The sequence below is a fragment of the Cupressus sempervirens genome, chromosome 11, assembly GCF_028749045.1.
Source record: "Cupressus sempervirens isolate cs-2001-9-10 chromosome 11, ASM2874904v1, whole genome shotgun sequence".
In the NCBI taxonomy this organism is placed as follows: Eukaryota; Viridiplantae; Streptophyta; class Pinopsida; order Cupressales; family Cupressaceae; genus Cupressus; species Cupressus sempervirens.
In genome coordinates, this window is record NC_143128.1 from 841,491,104 (window position 1) to 841,510,513 (window position 19,410).

The 19,410-nt window shown below is 32.1% G+C and overlaps 1 pseudogene; it reads right to left on the reverse strand.

The window, feature by feature from the left end:
* Nucleotides 1–1,782: 1,782 nt before the first annotated feature.
* The window catches only part of LOC149532172 (DNA-directed RNA polymerase II subunit RPB1 pseudogene), a 131,461-nt pseudogene continuing 113,833 nt past the window's right edge, over nucleotides 1,783–19,410 (reverse strand).

A 19,410-nucleotide genomic window follows, 5' to 3' on the forward strand; every position in this document is an offset into this window, starting at 1 on the left:
TTATTGGGTGTCTTACGAATGAGTTCAAACCACTTATGTATAGGGCTAGTATCCTCTTCTCTCATAACATCTTTCATTCAAAGGGACAATTTCTTGGGAAACATTAGTTTATATTCTTCCATTCTCTATTTTTTCAAAAGTCTTCTTCAAGCATTTTTATGTCCTATCTTTTCAAAAGGAATATGAGTCCTTATTAGAACAAATCCACCTTTATCATAAAATGCTTCTTTATTAGAAAATGCTTCTTCCCTACCTCTTGTTGTGTATCCTTTTGGAATATCATTTGCATGGAATTCATTACCTTTTCTCTTTATATTTAAATATTTCTTGACTAAAGTCTATAGTAAGGAAAACTTGTTATTCTTCTCATTAGTAGCTTTCATTGTTGAGCTAGCATTTACAGATCCCTTGTTACCTTGTAGACTTCAAAGTTGAAAAACTTGATGATAATAAATAGAGTATGATCATGCCAAGGAATCTTCTACACTATTCCATCAGAGAAAAGGGGAGCCAAGCCTACTTTTTCCAACAGGAACAATAGATAAAGAGAAGGAAATAGAATAATGACAATCTAAATCTCTAGTTTTGCATAAAGGAGAGAAAGATATCTATGTGCTCCCTATCTTTGTGGTTACCACTCGATCTTCATCCTACTACTATAAGAAAATGATTCCTTTTCCTGGTCAATATTATCCAATGACAATCTAGTAGCTTTAGTTACTAGATGCTATAGAATCCTTGGACTCCTTGATGTCTTCAATTGGTGAAGTACCCTTCTCAACTTCATTGGAATTGACATTGGTGGGCTTCATCTTTGGAGGCTTAGATAACTTGAACAACTTATCTCATTGTTGGTCTCTCCAAACTATACTCCTCAACACAAAGCATTGCCATGGAAAACACATGCATCACCTCATGCAATGGAACACAAGAGAGATTTTCATCTAAGAAATTGGGAGCTCTTCCTATAACTAGCTCTAAGAGAACCACATTGAAGCTGTATACATCACTCTTCTCATCCACTTTCAATATGTACACATACTTTGGATAAAATATGCATGAATCAATAATTATAAATTGATTCTTAAAAAAGGTACATTGTACATAATTGACCAAGACTTGATATATTAACAGTATTGTACATGAACCCAATAGTTTAAAGTGTTGTGCATTGAATCCTAATTCATAAATCGTACAAGTATTAAAGATCATGAAAGATAGACAAACACATTTGAAAAGAATATATGAGGAAGTGTCATGTGAAAAACTACAAAAAAATTACATGGTGCAATGTAGCCATAGGAGCCTCCTATTGCAAACATGCATTCAAATGGTCCAGTGTCTTGCAGAATCAATGGTAAATAGAACTTAGCACATTGAAGCCATATGTGTTGATTCTATCATAGAAAAAATTAAAAGTGGTGAATTTGGTGTAGTGTTGCATTGACCACAGTGGGTAGATTGTTATGTATAGTAGAAGGCATAGCTATGAGGGCAACTCCACCAATTTCACCTCATATTTAAAAATGGGAGGCATTTGGTTATTAGATTAATGACTCACTTTAGTGAAGATGATGTCTCCTTGGAATTAAAGACTGAAGCCCTTCCAAAAATTTATAGAATTATATAAGAGATGGAAAGAAGACAAGCCAACCAATATAGCATCAAATTAAAGATTTGGCTTTATTCTATTTTGCAACTAGATTAAAAAATTACCAGTAGATCTTTTCCAAATATCACAATCATTGTCATGTTTCAAAATGATAGGATTGTAGTTCACAATCATGTATTCATGTTAAATTTAACAATGGGAGAGTAAGAAGGAGTAATAGGGGAATATGCTAGAGACATAGGGTTGTATCTAGGAGAACTTGGAATGTAGAATGGTGATGTAGGACTATATCCTACAAATGTGGGACTATAGCCTGGAGATGTGGAGCTATGTCTAGGTGATGTGGGACTATATCTAGGAGATGAGGGGCTATAACCTAGGGATGAAGGGCTATAGCCAAGAGATGAGGATGGTGAGAAGGCCATCCCACCAACCTAGGGAGAAAATTTAGCATCTATAATTGGTGAAATACAAAGACTTGGGGTAAATAGCTAGGTGACTTCATTGCATCATGGTGTGGTGTTCCCATTATTGGGGACCAAGATGGTGTCCTACCAAAGTCTACCATTCCTTTCATATATTTGGGTAGTTGGAGCTCAATTTCTTGTTATAGAATCTAGTCATTCAAATATAGAGCACAATTACCTATACCAATCAAAGCCAATTGGCCAAGCATGATGGTCTTTGTAACACCCCTTAGAGGGTTTTCTTTAGTAAAAATAATAGTATCCAAAAGAATTTGAACTATTTTCTCAAATTAACATCACATCATTGGCCATGTATCATCACGATTGATACCATGTCTAGTAATGGCCATTAGATGGCCCTGATATGTCATTGTGTCACACATAATGGCTAAATTCTTGTAGTTCACATATGACCCATCAAAATAAATCACAACACGAAGTTCATTTAGAAGAGATTTCCTACAACTTCAATTCTAGGCACCTCAATTACTTCAATCAAGTGATTACTTGTTGTCCTTGTAGCATCAACATCTTCATGAAACATAATAGCTAACATGTTCACCCCTTCTATATCCAACATCCATTTTGTCTTAGGCGTTTCTAGATTTTATAAACACTTTATTAATATTTGGAATACCTTAGAGAGCCATTTATTGAGCATATTACTCTCAATTTTCTTCAGGAAAACATCAGCTCTAGAATTTTAATCTTGTACTTCTTCATAATACATATACATAGAATAAGTTTTTATGAATTATCATCATTAAAAATGCATGTAAAATCATCTTCAAAATCAAGGTTTATTTTTTCTACAATGTCTTTCATACTTAGCTTCTTATCAACCATCATCTCTCTATTCAATTGGATACGCAATAGCTATAGAGATATATTTTCAAGTGCAATATCCTCATCTAGCATTTTATAATAAGATTTTACAAAATCAACATCCTCCTCTATGATATACTCATTGGATCTGGATCGTACCACACTTCAGTAGCCTTGTAACACTCCATTAGGTTGTGTACTCTAATGCACATTGGACATTCTTTTCTCTTTCTTTTGTCTTGTTAACATCTAGCTTTAGATACACTAAAAGTGATGACATTTTATTTTCTTTGCCACATTTATAATTTCTCTAAGTCGAGGAACATCCAGAGTAACATTTTTGGCACTAACACTAGCATAATGAAAAGTATCCAATGTCATTTGAGTATCTAGTTCACCAATAGATTGTGCTACGACACATCCAATCATCTCCCTTGGGGCAACAAGAGATGGAAGGAAACATAATTCAATCTCACCAACTATCCACTCAAATGCTTCCTTGGTAATGTGGTACTTCTTTAATATATGTTTACTTGCAAATGTACTACACAATAAAATATTGAAGAAAAGAGTGGCATTCTTCTGGGCCTCAATACTGATATGATCATTTCTTGGAATGATGTTTAGCCTTTCCTAAAGCTTTTCAATTGTTTCTATAATCTCCATAGGATGCATAGCTAATTGTTTCGTTCGATCAATTTTGAATGTCTTTTGGGTATTCTAGATGAGCCTTTTTAGATTTACAAGCATTGGCCATGAATTATCACCACTAGGAGCAATCTTTATGCCTAACTGCCATCTATCCAACTCTAGTTTCTACAATTCTACATTAAAAACATTTTGGAACCCCCTAATGGTTTTCAGATCATCTACATGTTCTAGTAACATGTAGCTAGGATTCTAATTTTCTTGGTAAAATTGATATCTATAAATATTTTCAAACTCTTTCTTTTTTCATCTTCAGAGAATCAAGTTTTGAGACTCAATCCAAATGAAATTCATACCATCCTCACCATACAAGAACTAGATGACATCACTAAGTGAATTCCTAATAGTCCCATCATATTTAATAATGATGTCTTCCATATCTTTCACAAGATGACACTATATATACCCTATTTCTGATGTTTTCACTATAGTATCTATGAAATCTTCATATCCTCCCACTGTATGGAAAAAGAACTCCTGAGTAGTCAAACCATGGAGATAGGAATTGTCCACAAATCCTTGACTTTATGGGCCTTTATCATCCTTTGTAAAATGTGGTAGAGTTCTTCCATCAAATCCATAAGGAATTCATTTCCCTTCTACATTTTGTTGTCCCACACTAGCAGTCATTTTGGATATGTTAGTGAAACTTCCTTTTGACCCAGCAGTAACCATGGCCTTGAAATTATTACTCTCGGATAAAAAATTTTGTGCACTACTTCCTACATCATCAAGAGCCTTAGTTAACACTTGAAAAGGAAAATAGAAGACACATAGGTACGAGGTAGCTAATTAAGTAAAAATTTGATATATTGTATATATACATTTAATAGAAATGTTATGATTCTTTGAATTGCTTCAATTTTAATGTTGAATATGTGATAAGTTCCTAAGTTGCTACTATTTTCAAATGAGCTATACATTCAACATATATCATAAGTTTATAAATTGATTTAATTTTAATTGTTAAAAAAAAAATATTTCTAGAAATTGTAACTTCAATGAACTATGACTCAAGTTATGATTTTTAAAGGAAATTTTTTATATCTAACTAATTCAAGATACCTAATTTACTTTGTTTTCAAAGGACTTCATCATTGTTTGGCTAGGTTCTACCTCTAATTATTTTTCTTAAGCAACCTTAATAAGTTACTTGACTTCATTCTTTCCTTTCAAAATCATTTCATTAATTACTTCCATGGTTCTAGCATCAACAATTGTGTCATCAACAATTGTGTCTCCTATACCAATATTGAAACCCTATTATAGCAACTAGTATTTTACAAGCCACTGTGTGTGACCTAAAAACTTATGAGTAGCATCTGAACCTACTTGCTCCCTACAAAATGCAAATATATTAGTGTAGCCATGGCATACATCTAGAAAAACAAGTCTCAAAATATAATTATATTCTTTTAGAATTCTTCTATATTCTTATATTTCTTAGCATTACTATAGTACTGATAGTCTTATATTGCTTGGCATTACTTATAGTATGCATATGTGTATTTCTGCAATGTGCACACCATCACAAGGTTGTAAATGTTCTATCATGTAGTATTTTTTTTCCCTTAAGGTTTTTTAGAGTTTCTTCTTAAACAAAATAAAAAGCTTATATAGTATCTTCACTTTATCCCTTGATGTGCTAGCCTACTAAGATAGTTATTCTAGGATAAAAAATCCATGAGATTTGTATCCTAAATAAATAACACTGAGTTGGAATGAATTTGTAACTACTATTGAAAACAAAAAGAGTTAAGAGGGTGTCACTAATTCACTAATCTATGTTCCTTTATGACAACTTATATTTTCATTTCAGCATCTAAATATCTCTATCAAATGGATTTCTATTTCTTGGAACTTAGTATTTTCTTTCTAGCAAAAAATATTGATTTTCTTTTACACCTATTTCACTTTTCCTTAAAGATGGCCACCATTAATGAACACATCTTCTCTTTTGTTTCTAATGGCTTAGCAATTTTTCCCATTGAAGGATTCAAGTATGAGTGTATGATTTGACCTTAATCACAAATATGGGTTTAGGATAGCCTTTTAACAATTTGAATGAAATGAAAATAAAATTTCATGCGTCCTTTGATCTAATTTTTCTTTTCAACTAGTCTTAATTTAAAATGAAAATACTATGAGAATTTATTGACATCGTGAAATAAACAATAAAGAAAACTTTGGAAGACATAGATTTCTTCTTATTATGTACACATTTTGAAAACCAAAGAACACAAGAACACAAAAGTTAATTTGAAAGGCTAAATTGATATAAAATATTTAGAGGATGAAATCAACATTATGATGAGGTCTACCTCTTGAATGTTTAAGATGCTTGACAAATAAATATAGGCTTTTTATTTTTTATGTTCACTTAGAAAAATAAGGCTCAATAAAATAATTTAAATATTATTTTATGGTATTTTACAATGTAATATGCATGAGTTTAATGTAATCATGTTGTTTACAATGCATTATAGATCGGAACACAAAATGTGACTAGATTGTGCTATAGAGAAACAATTGTGATAGTGAATGGAAAGTTTCCTAGCCCCACTATATATGTTCATGAAGGTGATAATCTTGTCATTGATGTGAACAAAAACTGACCCTATAATGTGACTCTTCACTAGTAATTATACAATATTATGCTCCAAATTATATTTACCCATGTCATTATTTTTATTTTTATGAACATTAGATAGATCTTGTATTGAGATTTAATTATTTATGATTATTGTAGGAATGGGGTGAATCATTTGAAATCATGTTGGGTAGATGGACCTTCATACATAAGACAATGTCCCATTACACCAAGGAACAAGTTTACATACAACTCTACAGTCACAGAACAAGAAGGGACATTGTGGTGGCATGCACATATTACATACTTGAGCCTTATTTAATCCATAAAAAACATTGATCTATAGTATGAATTTGGGGATACCATTGCCCATTATATTATTACCTTAGGCCTACAACCTACAAGCACAATAATCTAGTGAAGATGTGCATATTTTGCAAATACATTAGTCTAGTGGGGACACATGACCTATGAAATCTATAGTCTAATGAGGGTTCATGACTAATATAACAATGTTATGACTTGACCATTGTAATGCAATTTTGTCAACAAGATGAACTCTTATTACAAAAAATGAAAGCCTACAACCTACGAGAAAAATGGTCCCATGAAGATGCATCTCTTGTAGATACGTTAGCCTAATGAAGACACCTAACCTATGGATGCAATGATCCAATGAGATTTTGAATTTTGGTGATTATCACAACAATGATTCCATGAAGATGCATATCTAGAAAAAAAATTATAACAATGGAGAAACATGAACTTTGAACATAGTGGTCCAACACAAATTTTAATTGATGAAAGACGAAATGGTATTGACAAATTGGTCAAAGGGAATTTCTTGACAAATTGATTTGTTTTTAATCAAAGGGAAATCATTGGAAAATTGATATATTATTAATAACTAATTACATCTATCAAATGTATGTAGATGTCTCTCGAGTTGAATTTAGTCCAAGAAGCTTTTAACTCTAATTTAGCTAACAGGTGTGGAAAGTGTTGTTGAATTCAATTATATGAAATAATTTGATCCTTTTGAGAATATCATGCTATCATTAGCACATGCCAGGTTATTGCATTTATGTTGAAACCTTTTTGTCATGGAAGATCTTCATGCGCATCCTTGTGGTGGTTGATTCTTTGAAGGGCCTCCCTAAGAAGATCAAAATTAACCCCCCTAATGGTTCATGGATTCAAACTTTTCTCTTAAGGATTCATCTATAGTTACTGATGGTGCCAATAGCTCTACTCTATCTAACTAGGCCTACACAATAGAAGCTCCCCTACTCACTTACACAAACATCCTAAGTGCTAGATGAATGCTTTTCCCTTGGCATCACTTTCCAAATCACCACAATTACACATTTGGAATGATAACCATTGTTGAACCACACTTCCAAATTTATGCCAATGGAGTGAGAAAGAAAAACAACTTTAGGGAGCTGCACATAGAAAATGAGTTTCTACTTCATTCTACTCTTATAGATCTGATGTCATTGATTTTATTTGGAATCTGAGACTGCATTCATCCTTTTCTCACATAAGCAATGGTTGCATTTGATGGCCATGGGGAGCTTTTGATAACAAAATCTCTATCATCACTCATGATAAGTAGCCCAATTGCTAGATGATGGCGTTCCCTCAGATCGCTTTCTAGGCAACCACAACAAAATGTTGGAATGACAACTGATATTGAACCATTCCACAAATTGTGCCAATGAAGTTGTGTAGAAAAAACTTTGGGGAGCCCTTGCATAGAAATCGGGATGTTACACGACCCTCCAATAAAAAGGATGATAATACCAATTTTCAAAATCTAGAAAGCAACCACCTAATGCTAGACAAGGGCTCACCATTAGATCAACTTCAAAATCATTGCTTAGACATGCTATAGAATGGCAACCCCTACCAAGCCTCTTCCAAAATTGCATTGGTCTAGTGATCAAAGAAGATGATATAAGATAGAGTCCACGGTAAGGAATTCATTGGGGGATTCATGCACATACAAAATTACTCTAGTAGTTACATAGCATATTAATGGTAATCAATATCAATTGCAATCTACTATATTTTATTAAAAACAAATCAAAATTTTCAAAATTTTGACCAACTCTTGAAGGTTTTCCACCAAGAATTGGTCAAAACTTTGACCGACCCTTTGGTAGTGACCATGGCATCTAGGTTGTGGGATAGATTAGAATTGGTCTAAATTTTTGACCAATTCTTGAAAGTTTTCCACCAAGATTTGGTCAAAATTTTGACCAAACCTTTGGTCATGACCATGATATCCTAGTCATGGGATGGACAGAATTGGTCAAAATTTTGACCAAATCTTGAAAGTTTTCCACCAAGATTTGGTTAAAATTTTGACCAACCCTTTGGTCATGACCATGTCATGCTAGTCATGGGATGGACTAGAATTAGTCAAAATTTAGAATAATTCTTGAATGTTTTCCAACAAGATTTGGTCAAAATTTTGACCAATTTGAGGTTTGCTTGAAATTTTGATGAGAAAAATTATGACATACTACTTGGTCATAATTTTGACCAACATGGGTCAAAATTTTGACCAAAAATCATCAAAAATTGGATCAAAATTTACGAGTGAGAGAGTAAGAGAGAGAATGGAGAGGAGGCTAGAGAGAGAGAAGGGGATGGGAAAAGAGAATAGGATAGGATTTAGGGAGAGAGGGATTAAGGTAGAGTGAAAGACTAAGAGAGAATAGGGAATGGAGAGGGAGAAAGGGAGGAGAGTGAAATAAATAGAGATATATCAAGAGAGAGAGAGAGAGAGAGAGAGAGAGAGAGAGAGAGAGAGAGATTATGGAGTATGATGCAAAGAAAGAGAGAGAGGATGAGGTAGGGAGAGAGGGAGGAGGAAGAGAGAGTAGGGGATGGGGTAAAGAGCATGAAATATGATGCAAAGAAAGAGAGAGATGATGGGGTAGGGAGAGAGAGAGGGAGAGAGATGGGGAAAGAGAGAGGGGGGAAAGTATGGGATAAGGTGCAAAGAAAGAGAGAGGGAGGGAGAATGTGTGTGTGTGTGTGTGTGTGAGAGAGAGAGAGAGAGAGAGATAGAGAGAGAGAGAGAGAGAGAGAGAGAGAGAGAGAGAGAGAGAGAGAGAGAGAGAGAGAGAGAGAGAGTAGGGGATGAGGGTTAAGATAGTACATGGGATAGGATGCATAGAGAGAGAGAGGATGGGGTAGGGAAAGATGGAGAGAGAGAAAGAGGGAGAGGGAGGGAGGGATGGAGGGAGAGTGAGAGAGATTGAGGGAGGGAGGAAGAGAGAATATGGAATAGGAGAGAAAGGGAGAGAGATTGATAGGGAGTAGGGGATGCAGGTTCAAAGAGTACATGGATAGGATATATATATATATATATATATATATATATATATATATATATATATATATATATATATATATATATATATATATATATATATATATATATATATATATATATATATATATATATATATATATATATATATATAGAGAGAGAGAGAGAGAGAGAGAGAGAGAGAGAGAGAGAGAGAGATGGTAGAAAGGGTATGGGATAGGAGAGAGAGAGAGGAAGGGAGGGATGGAGATAGGGAGAGAGGGAGAGAGAGGGGGGAGAGTTGGTTTATGTGATTTCCAATAGTAGATACATGCTATAGCACACACATGGTATGGAGTATCTCATAGTGCATGGAGACTGTGGGAAATTTTGAAAAAATAAAGGTGTCATCTTTTTGGAACCACAACTTTGTGTATTCACCCACAAGGCATCATGGAAGAAACTCAGATTCCTTCTTTTCTAGCTAAGGATACTATAATTTGGGAATTGAATGCCTCAAGGGAATTTAGTGTCAAAACATCTTATAATGTCATCATTGGCCATGAGGATAATGCAAACTGATGGAAATATGTTTGAAACCCATGTATGCTTCTAAAGATTAATTTCTTTTAATGTGTTATTCTACATGGGAGCATTCTCTATTAGAAATTGGAAAACTGAGATGGGGGGGGGGGGGGGGGGGAGGGGAGGGAGCTGGGTGGGAGAGGATCAATATTTCATGAACTTTTGTTCAATTATGGATATCATTAACAAACTTATAACTTTCATATGAAAGTAAACCAATTATGTTGAATAGTAAACATAACCATAAAATAATACAACACATAACACCATATTTTGTTAACTATGGAAACCCTTGCCAAGGGAAAACCCTAGTGGGGATGGTAGCCAAAAAATGATACACTAATCAATCTAAAATATATTGACTCTATTAGGAGTATATTACATCCAAATAGTATCTCAGTCCTTGTTAAAAGCCTCAACCTTGTTAACCTAACCAAATTTCCAACAATCTTCCCCTTTGGCATTGATGGAAACATATGGAAAATTTGGCTAAGTCCCAAAACAAAAACTTCAAAATTTCAAAAACTTGTGGCCTTACAAAAATCTTTAAAAGAGTGGGTCATATTTATTATATACCATATTTACATAATGATACTCCCCTTTTGACTATACTCTATCTTCATCATTACTGTACTCCCCTTTTGCATATAATATCTCTACATATATTTTTCCTCACTTACTCCCCCTTTGACATCAATGACAAAGGTAATGACAAAATTTATATACATGCCAAAAAAAAATTCCCTTCTCCTTCATGTTGAGTTTGATGTTCTTGTAATACAATTATAAAATCTTGCTTTCAAATTTATAAAATAATTTCTCTTATGTTTCTTTGACTACTTTAGAGACACTGATAAAGGCATAAAACCCATAAGATGCCACTTCTATTGCATTTAAATATGAATATAAAAAAATTTCATATGATGTCTTAGCTTTAATACATTCCTCTAGTTTCTTATGTACATTACTAATTTTCAATGTCAAAAGTTCTCTCAAAAATGAAAATCTCTTGATTTTTCTCTCTTTTCAACTTAATTAGACTTATATCATCATGTATCTTCACAATTATGGCCTGCAAGTCTTCAATCCTCATGTCAGGCTATTATAGCTAACTAGAATTTTTTTTTTAGTTTTTTGGCTTCTAATCCTTCTCCTAATTCACATCTATGATGAAATTCTATTAAAAAGTGTATTATCCATACAATTTGATCTTCTTTCCATTCCACATCTCTTTAACTCTTTTATACAAGAGTCAAGTCCTACCTAGTTATTTCTAATTATTTTTAACATTGTATCAAATAACTGTGTATCATATTTAATTTGTGCCTATTTAGCTTCTACTTTTGATATCTAATTAAACACATTATCAAAATCCTTAATCAATTCCTTTTCTCTCACTTGAGGATTTTCATCCATAATTGTAGTTGGTAAAACACTTTGCGCAATTTTCCATAAACTTTCTCTAATGTTTTTTGAAGACTCTTTAGTTTGTTGTTCTTTTCAAATAACTTACTCAAAGATGACATCAATCTAATCTGATCATCATCATCATCCTCAAATTTTTTTTTGTCAAAACTAATTCTAATGGTGACATAGACTTTCTACCATAGTTATTCCATCAATTCTTCTACATGGGATTTCATCTTGTAAAAAAGGGCATTGTTCAGCTCATTTTTATTAAGGTATCTATCAAAATCTTAAGGAAATCCATCCAACACAAGTGTTGAACATATGTTAGTGTGGGTGAAAGGGTCTCAACCATTATTTCCTTTGATGATGTAGGCATGACATTCATGAGTGCACACCACCTTAACAATAAAACCCTTGGTTGCCAGATTCCTGGCAATCTTTTAGGTTATCAAGTGGCCCTACAATGGATACATAAACAACACCACATGCACACTGCTCATCCTCACTTATCACAACCATACACTACACTTGGAGGAATTTCTCATATATTATATATTTCTATTTTTATTTGTTTACATCTCAAAAAGTAGTTGGACTTGTTTGAGTGAGTATTTTAACTATTTTTCATATAATACTAGTATTTTTTTAGCTTTTATTATCTTGAATATTGTGTATAAGCAATAACAATTCTAATTATGATAAAAAATATATTTTATATTATCTATGTCTATTGAATTTGAGAAGAGGAACGAAATGAGTTTAGTTATAGATCATATTTAAATAACTAGTTACTTCTTGCTCATCCAACTTGTCATATATTAATTTTAGAAAAACAAAAAGAAATAATTAAATTTTTAATAAATTTCACATGTACTAATAGTTTATTACTAATACTCTACATATTAAAAGGTGATAGGATGATTGTGAGTGAGCATTCCAAAAGTTGCAACAACCTTTTTCCCTATAATACTAGTATTTGTGATTTTATAAATGTTGGATATTTATACTTAAATGACATCTCTTTTTCAAATAAGAAATAAAAATATGTGAACATTCTAATAAATCATTTTTATTATAAAAGCTTTCTGAGGTTGGGGAAGAGGAACGAGAAGATTTTCATTAGTGTTCATATTTAATTGACTATTTAATTTTTTCTTAGGTAACTTGTTAGTGTGTTGTTAAATTAGAAACCCACATTTAGCACTAACATTTCTTATTGAGTAATGAAACTCTTTCCTTTTTAATACTCACATATTCATGCATTTGAAGATCTTCATACTAGTTAATTTGATTATGCTCATTATTGCATTTCATGCATCTAGATTAATTATTCTTTACTTTCATAGCTTAAATTTGTATTCATATAGCTTAATCATATTTACTTTCTTGGCTTAAACTTGCATTGCATGCATTAAATCCTCCTTTCTTAGGATTGTCTATGGTTACTGAACTCTCAATTTTGAGAGTATATTCAAAATCCCATCTAGATAGAAGGCAACATGTTGTCTTGTTCATCCATTCAAGAAGAACAATCTCATGTTCATTCTTGGATGAATTTGACCAATAATGACTATGTTCAAGTGTTTTGTTAAATTAAAGGCCCATATTTAGCAATCATAGTTATTTATTAATTTTAGTGAAAAAAAATAATAATTAATAATTAAAAGTATATAATAAATTTCTCGTATACCAATAGTTGTCAAGTACTCTCTCAATTTAAAGTGACATATCGAAAAAGTCCCAATAGTTGTCTACTAGTGCTCAATTAATAAATAAAATGACATGTTGAAAAGTACTGATAGTTGTCTACTAGTACTCTACATATTGAAAAGTAGTTGGACATGTGTGATTGAGTATTCAAGTAGTTGTAATAAAACTTGTTCATACAATACTAATATTTGTGATCTTGTGGTTGTACTATAGATTTTGAATTTTCATATTTTGAATGATATATCTTTTTCAAATGTACAAAACAATAAAATGTCTAATGTCACAATAATATAGTAATAAATCATTTCTATTATGAATGAGTATTTAACTAGGGGAAGAGGTTCAATTACCTATGCTTGAATTATTGTTTACTCCTTTTTACCTAACTCACTAATTATAAACCAAAAGAAAACTAAAAGACTATATTTGAAAATTAATTTAATAAATTGTATATGTACTAATAACCACTTATTTTAACTTTTGGAGGTGAATGGAATTTAAATGGATGTGTTTTTGCAACCTTGTTGGTACCTATGGGAATGAATATGAGTTAATTGTACATAATTGTTGGTAATTAAACTAAATTATAGAGGAAACTATATTGGTTCTTAGAGGAATATATAGTGAATTAAGTGTTCACATTTTTTATATGGTTGTATTGCATGATTGTCGAGGCATTTTTAAGTAGGTATCAAGTGATACTTTGAAATGATCCCTTTTGACTCCTGTGTACATAAAATACCACATGATGTTCCTCACTACCACATACAAGCTAAAATAATAGCTATCATACAAAGAGAACTAGGATAAAATTGTCAAATTTGATATTCTATTAGCAATCTATTGACACACTTCTTCTACACAATTATATATGTATAATACTAACTTCATAAATAAAAATTAACTAATATATAAAATTAATAATTTTGAATAATAATGTAATCATCAACTCAAATTTCTCAACTACTATTGAATAGTCTGCCTTAGGTCCCAATTCTTTAAGGTTTTGTTCAATTATAGACTATATATTTCCTTGCTAAAATCCAATGCATGAATGACAACAATTATAGTGAAGAAAAGATATGTGAAAATACTTCTTACACTAACCTTGAGGGTGATTATGGAAGTTTCAATGTAGCTATTACATATATTTCAAGAAATGCATAAGACCTTAAAAAATAACAATAAACATATAACACCTTGATCTCCATAGGAATAACCCTTACAAGAGAAAAAACCCACATTTCAAACATTGTGGAAGAAAATTTTAGAAAACTTGTAATGAAAGTTTTTACACAAATTTCATGTCAACTCAAGCTTGGAGGAATTGCAGTAGCTCCCTTCTAGCATCTAATCTTGCAAAGAAAAATCCTTCTCAATATCTCATTTGTAGGCTTCTCACAACATGGAAACTACACATGGTTTACGAAACCATGTGTTAAACCTTCTTAACAAATATTTACCATCCTTGACATGTGTTTCTCAAGATAGGCAAGAATCTAGGTTAAAATTGGTCTCTCACATCCAAAGTCATATCCCTTAATTTTGGCACTTATAATTGTCATAAAATGTGTTATGAAATATCTAAAAATGGTCCTCCTATAATATCCTATGGACAAGGCATATTTATACTTTAATAGTCCCCTTCTCAAGGCATTGACACATAGAAAAATGCCAACTACTTTTGGAACTATGTACCAAGTTGAGACACATGGTTTCTCAAAATTATCACATGTGTTAAATACCATGAAAGACTTAGATGTTCTATACAATATGGATATAGTTTCTAGGGGATCAAAGGCCCAAAGACTTTGAACACCATATTAAATTTTATATACTCATGATATTAGTTAATGAGTTAGCAATATTTGCTAAAGTTTCTATCTTCTCCAGCTTTACCTTTCCCTTCTTACCCATATCTATCATGAAATGATATTGAACTTCATTTTTTTATCCTAGACAAAAATGTTGAGGTCTTTTCTAGGAATATTTTACTCTATCACTATATGTTTTCACTACACCTTATTTGAATTCTACATCTAATTTTTTTTTAATACAAATGACTTTCTTGCAAGCATGAGTGTCAATTAAATACTCTACCTTTATAGTGGAGAAAGAGATGATAGGGTCTCATCCAACTGGTTACACCACAAAATAATGTAAATGCATATGCATTGATGGATTTATGAAAATTATTATATTGTTCTAAATCCACATAGCCTCAAATATAAAATACTCATTTTCTATTCCACAATAAAATATAAAGTTCCTTGAGATACCTCAGAAGTGTCTAAACACCATTTTCAATGTGCTCATCCTAGATTGAAATATATATAAAAATAACTCTTAGTACTTAGGAAATTTTTGGTCTTGTAAAACCCCTAACATATACAAAACTTCCAAAAATACTATGGTATGTTACTTGACACTTCTTCTAACTCCAATGGGGATATAGGACATTGTGAACTAGAAATCATCAAAAAATCTTGTAATGCCCTGCCCGAAGATCCCCAAAAACAAAGATAAACAATAATCAACATATTTTTTAAAGCTAAAGCATAGACACATGCAACTACAAATAGAATTATATTTAAATGAAAGAAAAATAACCAAACCACCAAAGGTCCCCATTTGTTCATCACTTACAAATGCCATATCCACCTACATGAATTAATCATACAAGGTTCAATTTACCATTAACAATGTTAAGAGGATGTCCAAACTAACATCCAAATCCTACGCATCCCATAAGATAATTGTTGAGCATGAATTTCCAAAAGGGTATCCAAATACCTGCTAGCATTCACTAGACAAGTTAGGAAGTGCTTGTTGTTTGGACATATAAGTTAGACAAGAAAATCTAGGTGACATTTTTTAGTATTGTCAGGAGACACTTCTCAACTAGGAAATATTTCTCATAATATCTAAGAGATACTTCTTAGTACACTGGGGGTGATACTTTACTAGTATCATCTAGTTTTGGTGTCCTAAGGTCATCTAGGATAAAAATTAGAATTGAAAAGGTGACTTAGGAGATGAAAAGGGTTAGAAACTCCACATTGGGGAGAAACAAAACTACTAAAGTTGAAGAGTGAACACTATAGAGAATCAACAAGCATAAAGAGGATCAACAAAACTCACATAATATCATACTACTCTAATCGATGATAATCTACATCCTCATAAAAAATGCACATAGGGAACATCACAGTGAAGGGGAAGCAGAAGCATAAGATAAAACTAAACTAAATCAAAATTGGTCATTCCATCCCAACCTTAATGGCATCATGGGACCCCAAGGATCATATCCATACCCTAAGGTATGAATATTAGTTCACTAACAAGATTTCTGGTGTTACCATATGAGTTATACCTTACCAATAACCATCATATATTCCATCAATGGAACATGAAACATCCAACATAGTACACTATCAATTGCATTGTTAATCAATAACAATTGCAATGAACATCAACTAATCAATAATATCTAACATCATGATAATGATTGAAAGAAGTAAACATTGAGAATCATCTAACATATGATATCAATGTATCTTAGGTAAAACATAAATCATGAGGAAACATACTCCAAATACACTGAAACACCAAGTAAAAATCATCTCTGCCCTCAAGACTAGAAAAAGATCATCTCTGCACACTGTTCTCCAATAGTGGTATAGGTAGATATGCCTCCTAACCACTTGGTACTTACAACTCCTCTCCCATTATTTTGAAGGAGACAATGATCCAACCATAATCACATAAAACAATCATAGGCACAAAGTGGAATATGATACTAATATCTCTAAGATCATGAATATAATGTAGTAAATCAGGTCACTGGTTAGACACTCTATATGATAACTATGTAGGGACTCTAGTGGAGTGTCATTACATGCCTCGATTAGCATAAGCACTTTGAGCCTTTGATCAACTCCCTTGGGAGGCTAGACTTAGCATGTATCTTCAATCATCTCTCACTACTGTTCCTTTAATCAACTACCTCAAGAGGCTAGAGAAACACCTTTGATCACCTCCCTTAGGAGGACAGGTGTTAAATAATTTTATCTTTCATTAAGTTTTCATTAATTAAGTTACAAATTTTTATAACCTCTTCTCATTACAATGTTGGCCACTTCTAGGTCAAGGTATGCACAATGAGTGCTCGTAGGCAATGAGATGTCAAACCCAACCTCCAAATAAATAATACTTCATCAAACTTATATGTAGTATTTCAGATCTTGTAAGTTTCCATCATACAAATGTGTATGCACTAATGTTTAGGCACAAACAATTTCATGAATATAATCAAGCAATACCAATGCATGGGTTGGATATGAGAAATGCCATAAATGATATGAGTATAAGAAACTCACTCTACCAACCTATATTGAGGAATACACATTTGAATTGAATCTTAATTACGATGAAGTAACAACATAACATGCATGGAACATGGAATATAATCCATTTCCATAATCCAAGAAGACATTGTCAAAACCCACAACAAAATATGAGAACCATGGAAAATGAGGCAAGAATAAAAAGTTTAAAACTTAAACTTTTAGATAATTATGAAATTGAAACCCCAACTCTAGAATATGGTAACAAGACCAAGGTCCCAATAAAATTTACTGAATGGGCTTAAATTCACAATCTGTCAAATCTAGCAAAAGACACAAGTATGCAAAAATTGATACAAAGACATGACTTTGTAATGTGAAATTAAATACCATAGAATATCCTATAACAATTCCAATTTGATGATCCTAATTGTTGAGGCAAGGTCTAAAAGGTCAAATCTCTAGTGAAGACAAATAGAGAAATGGGAAAAAACCAAGTGGCATGAAAAATAAGATAATACCAAAACACCCAAAAATAAAATATCAAATAAATTGAAGAAATAAAAACCCATTGATCTAAATCCAACCAACATTACACATTCCAAATGAAATCTCAAATCTAGACACTTTATGGAAATACAATAGGAAAACTTATAAACCTATCTAGTGAAAATGTAAAGTATTCACCCACCCAACCTAGTCAAATCAAAACATGAAAATAGAGGGCAACACTAGTTCTCATCCTCTAGTCAAATAGCAACAAGAAATGGAAGCTAAAATAGAGGAAAACAATAAAAATAAGAAGGTCCTATCTCATAGCCAAAAGGGATAAAATGGGAAATGAAGCCATAATATAAAAGTCCCATCAAATGCTTTATAATGCTTAGCATAACAAGACTTCCCTGTTATGAATCCAATGATATTAACCTCATGATGATCCACCAAGACAATCTCTCCCAATGGGAAAATGAAAAAACCCCATGAAGAGGGTTTTGTAATTTTCTCTCCAAAGCAAGAAATCAATAAGTAAAAATGAAGAATAAAGTTCCCTTTTAGCTAATATAATAACTTTTCCAAAGTGAGTTATAAATTTGGTCATTATAATGACTTGATAACCAATTGGCCCCTTTTCCCAAATTAAATTGGCATTTCCAATTTCTTGGAATTCAACTATAGAGAATTAGTCAGTAATTAAAATAAATTAAATCAAATAAATAAAATCCCTCAAACCCATTAAATCAACATCTAATTAAACTTCTTTGTGACCACCATGGATTCCTAAATGCATAGGCATACTCATGGGTTAAGACACATATCCATAATGAATCTAGGTCTACCAATTAATAGAGGTTTAAAATAACAATATAAAGATACATTGCCCAAACAGGGAAAATATTGGCTTGACATAAAATTTCTAATCACTAGCTCCATGTGCCACTATTGAGGATATAAGTTATGCATAGTAAATAAATGCAATCAAGTTTAGATGCAAAATATATATCTTAGTTGAAGAAATAAGTACTCATAATCATTTAATTAAGCACATTTAAATAATCATTAATTGATCAATTCACATAAGTTTATGGAAAGTTACTAGATGAATATTTGTAGCACATAAATCAATACATCCAATATAGATACCTCATTTTCTAATTATTTTAAGAATTTAATAATGGATATAATAAAAATTATTCAATAGCATAAATGGAACCATGAACATATAAGTAAACATATTCAAACACATGAGAAAACACTCTTACAAAAACCCAATTAGTTGCAGTAGACCAATAACACATAGTGCAACCATTGTTCAGATCTCAGGGGTAATCATG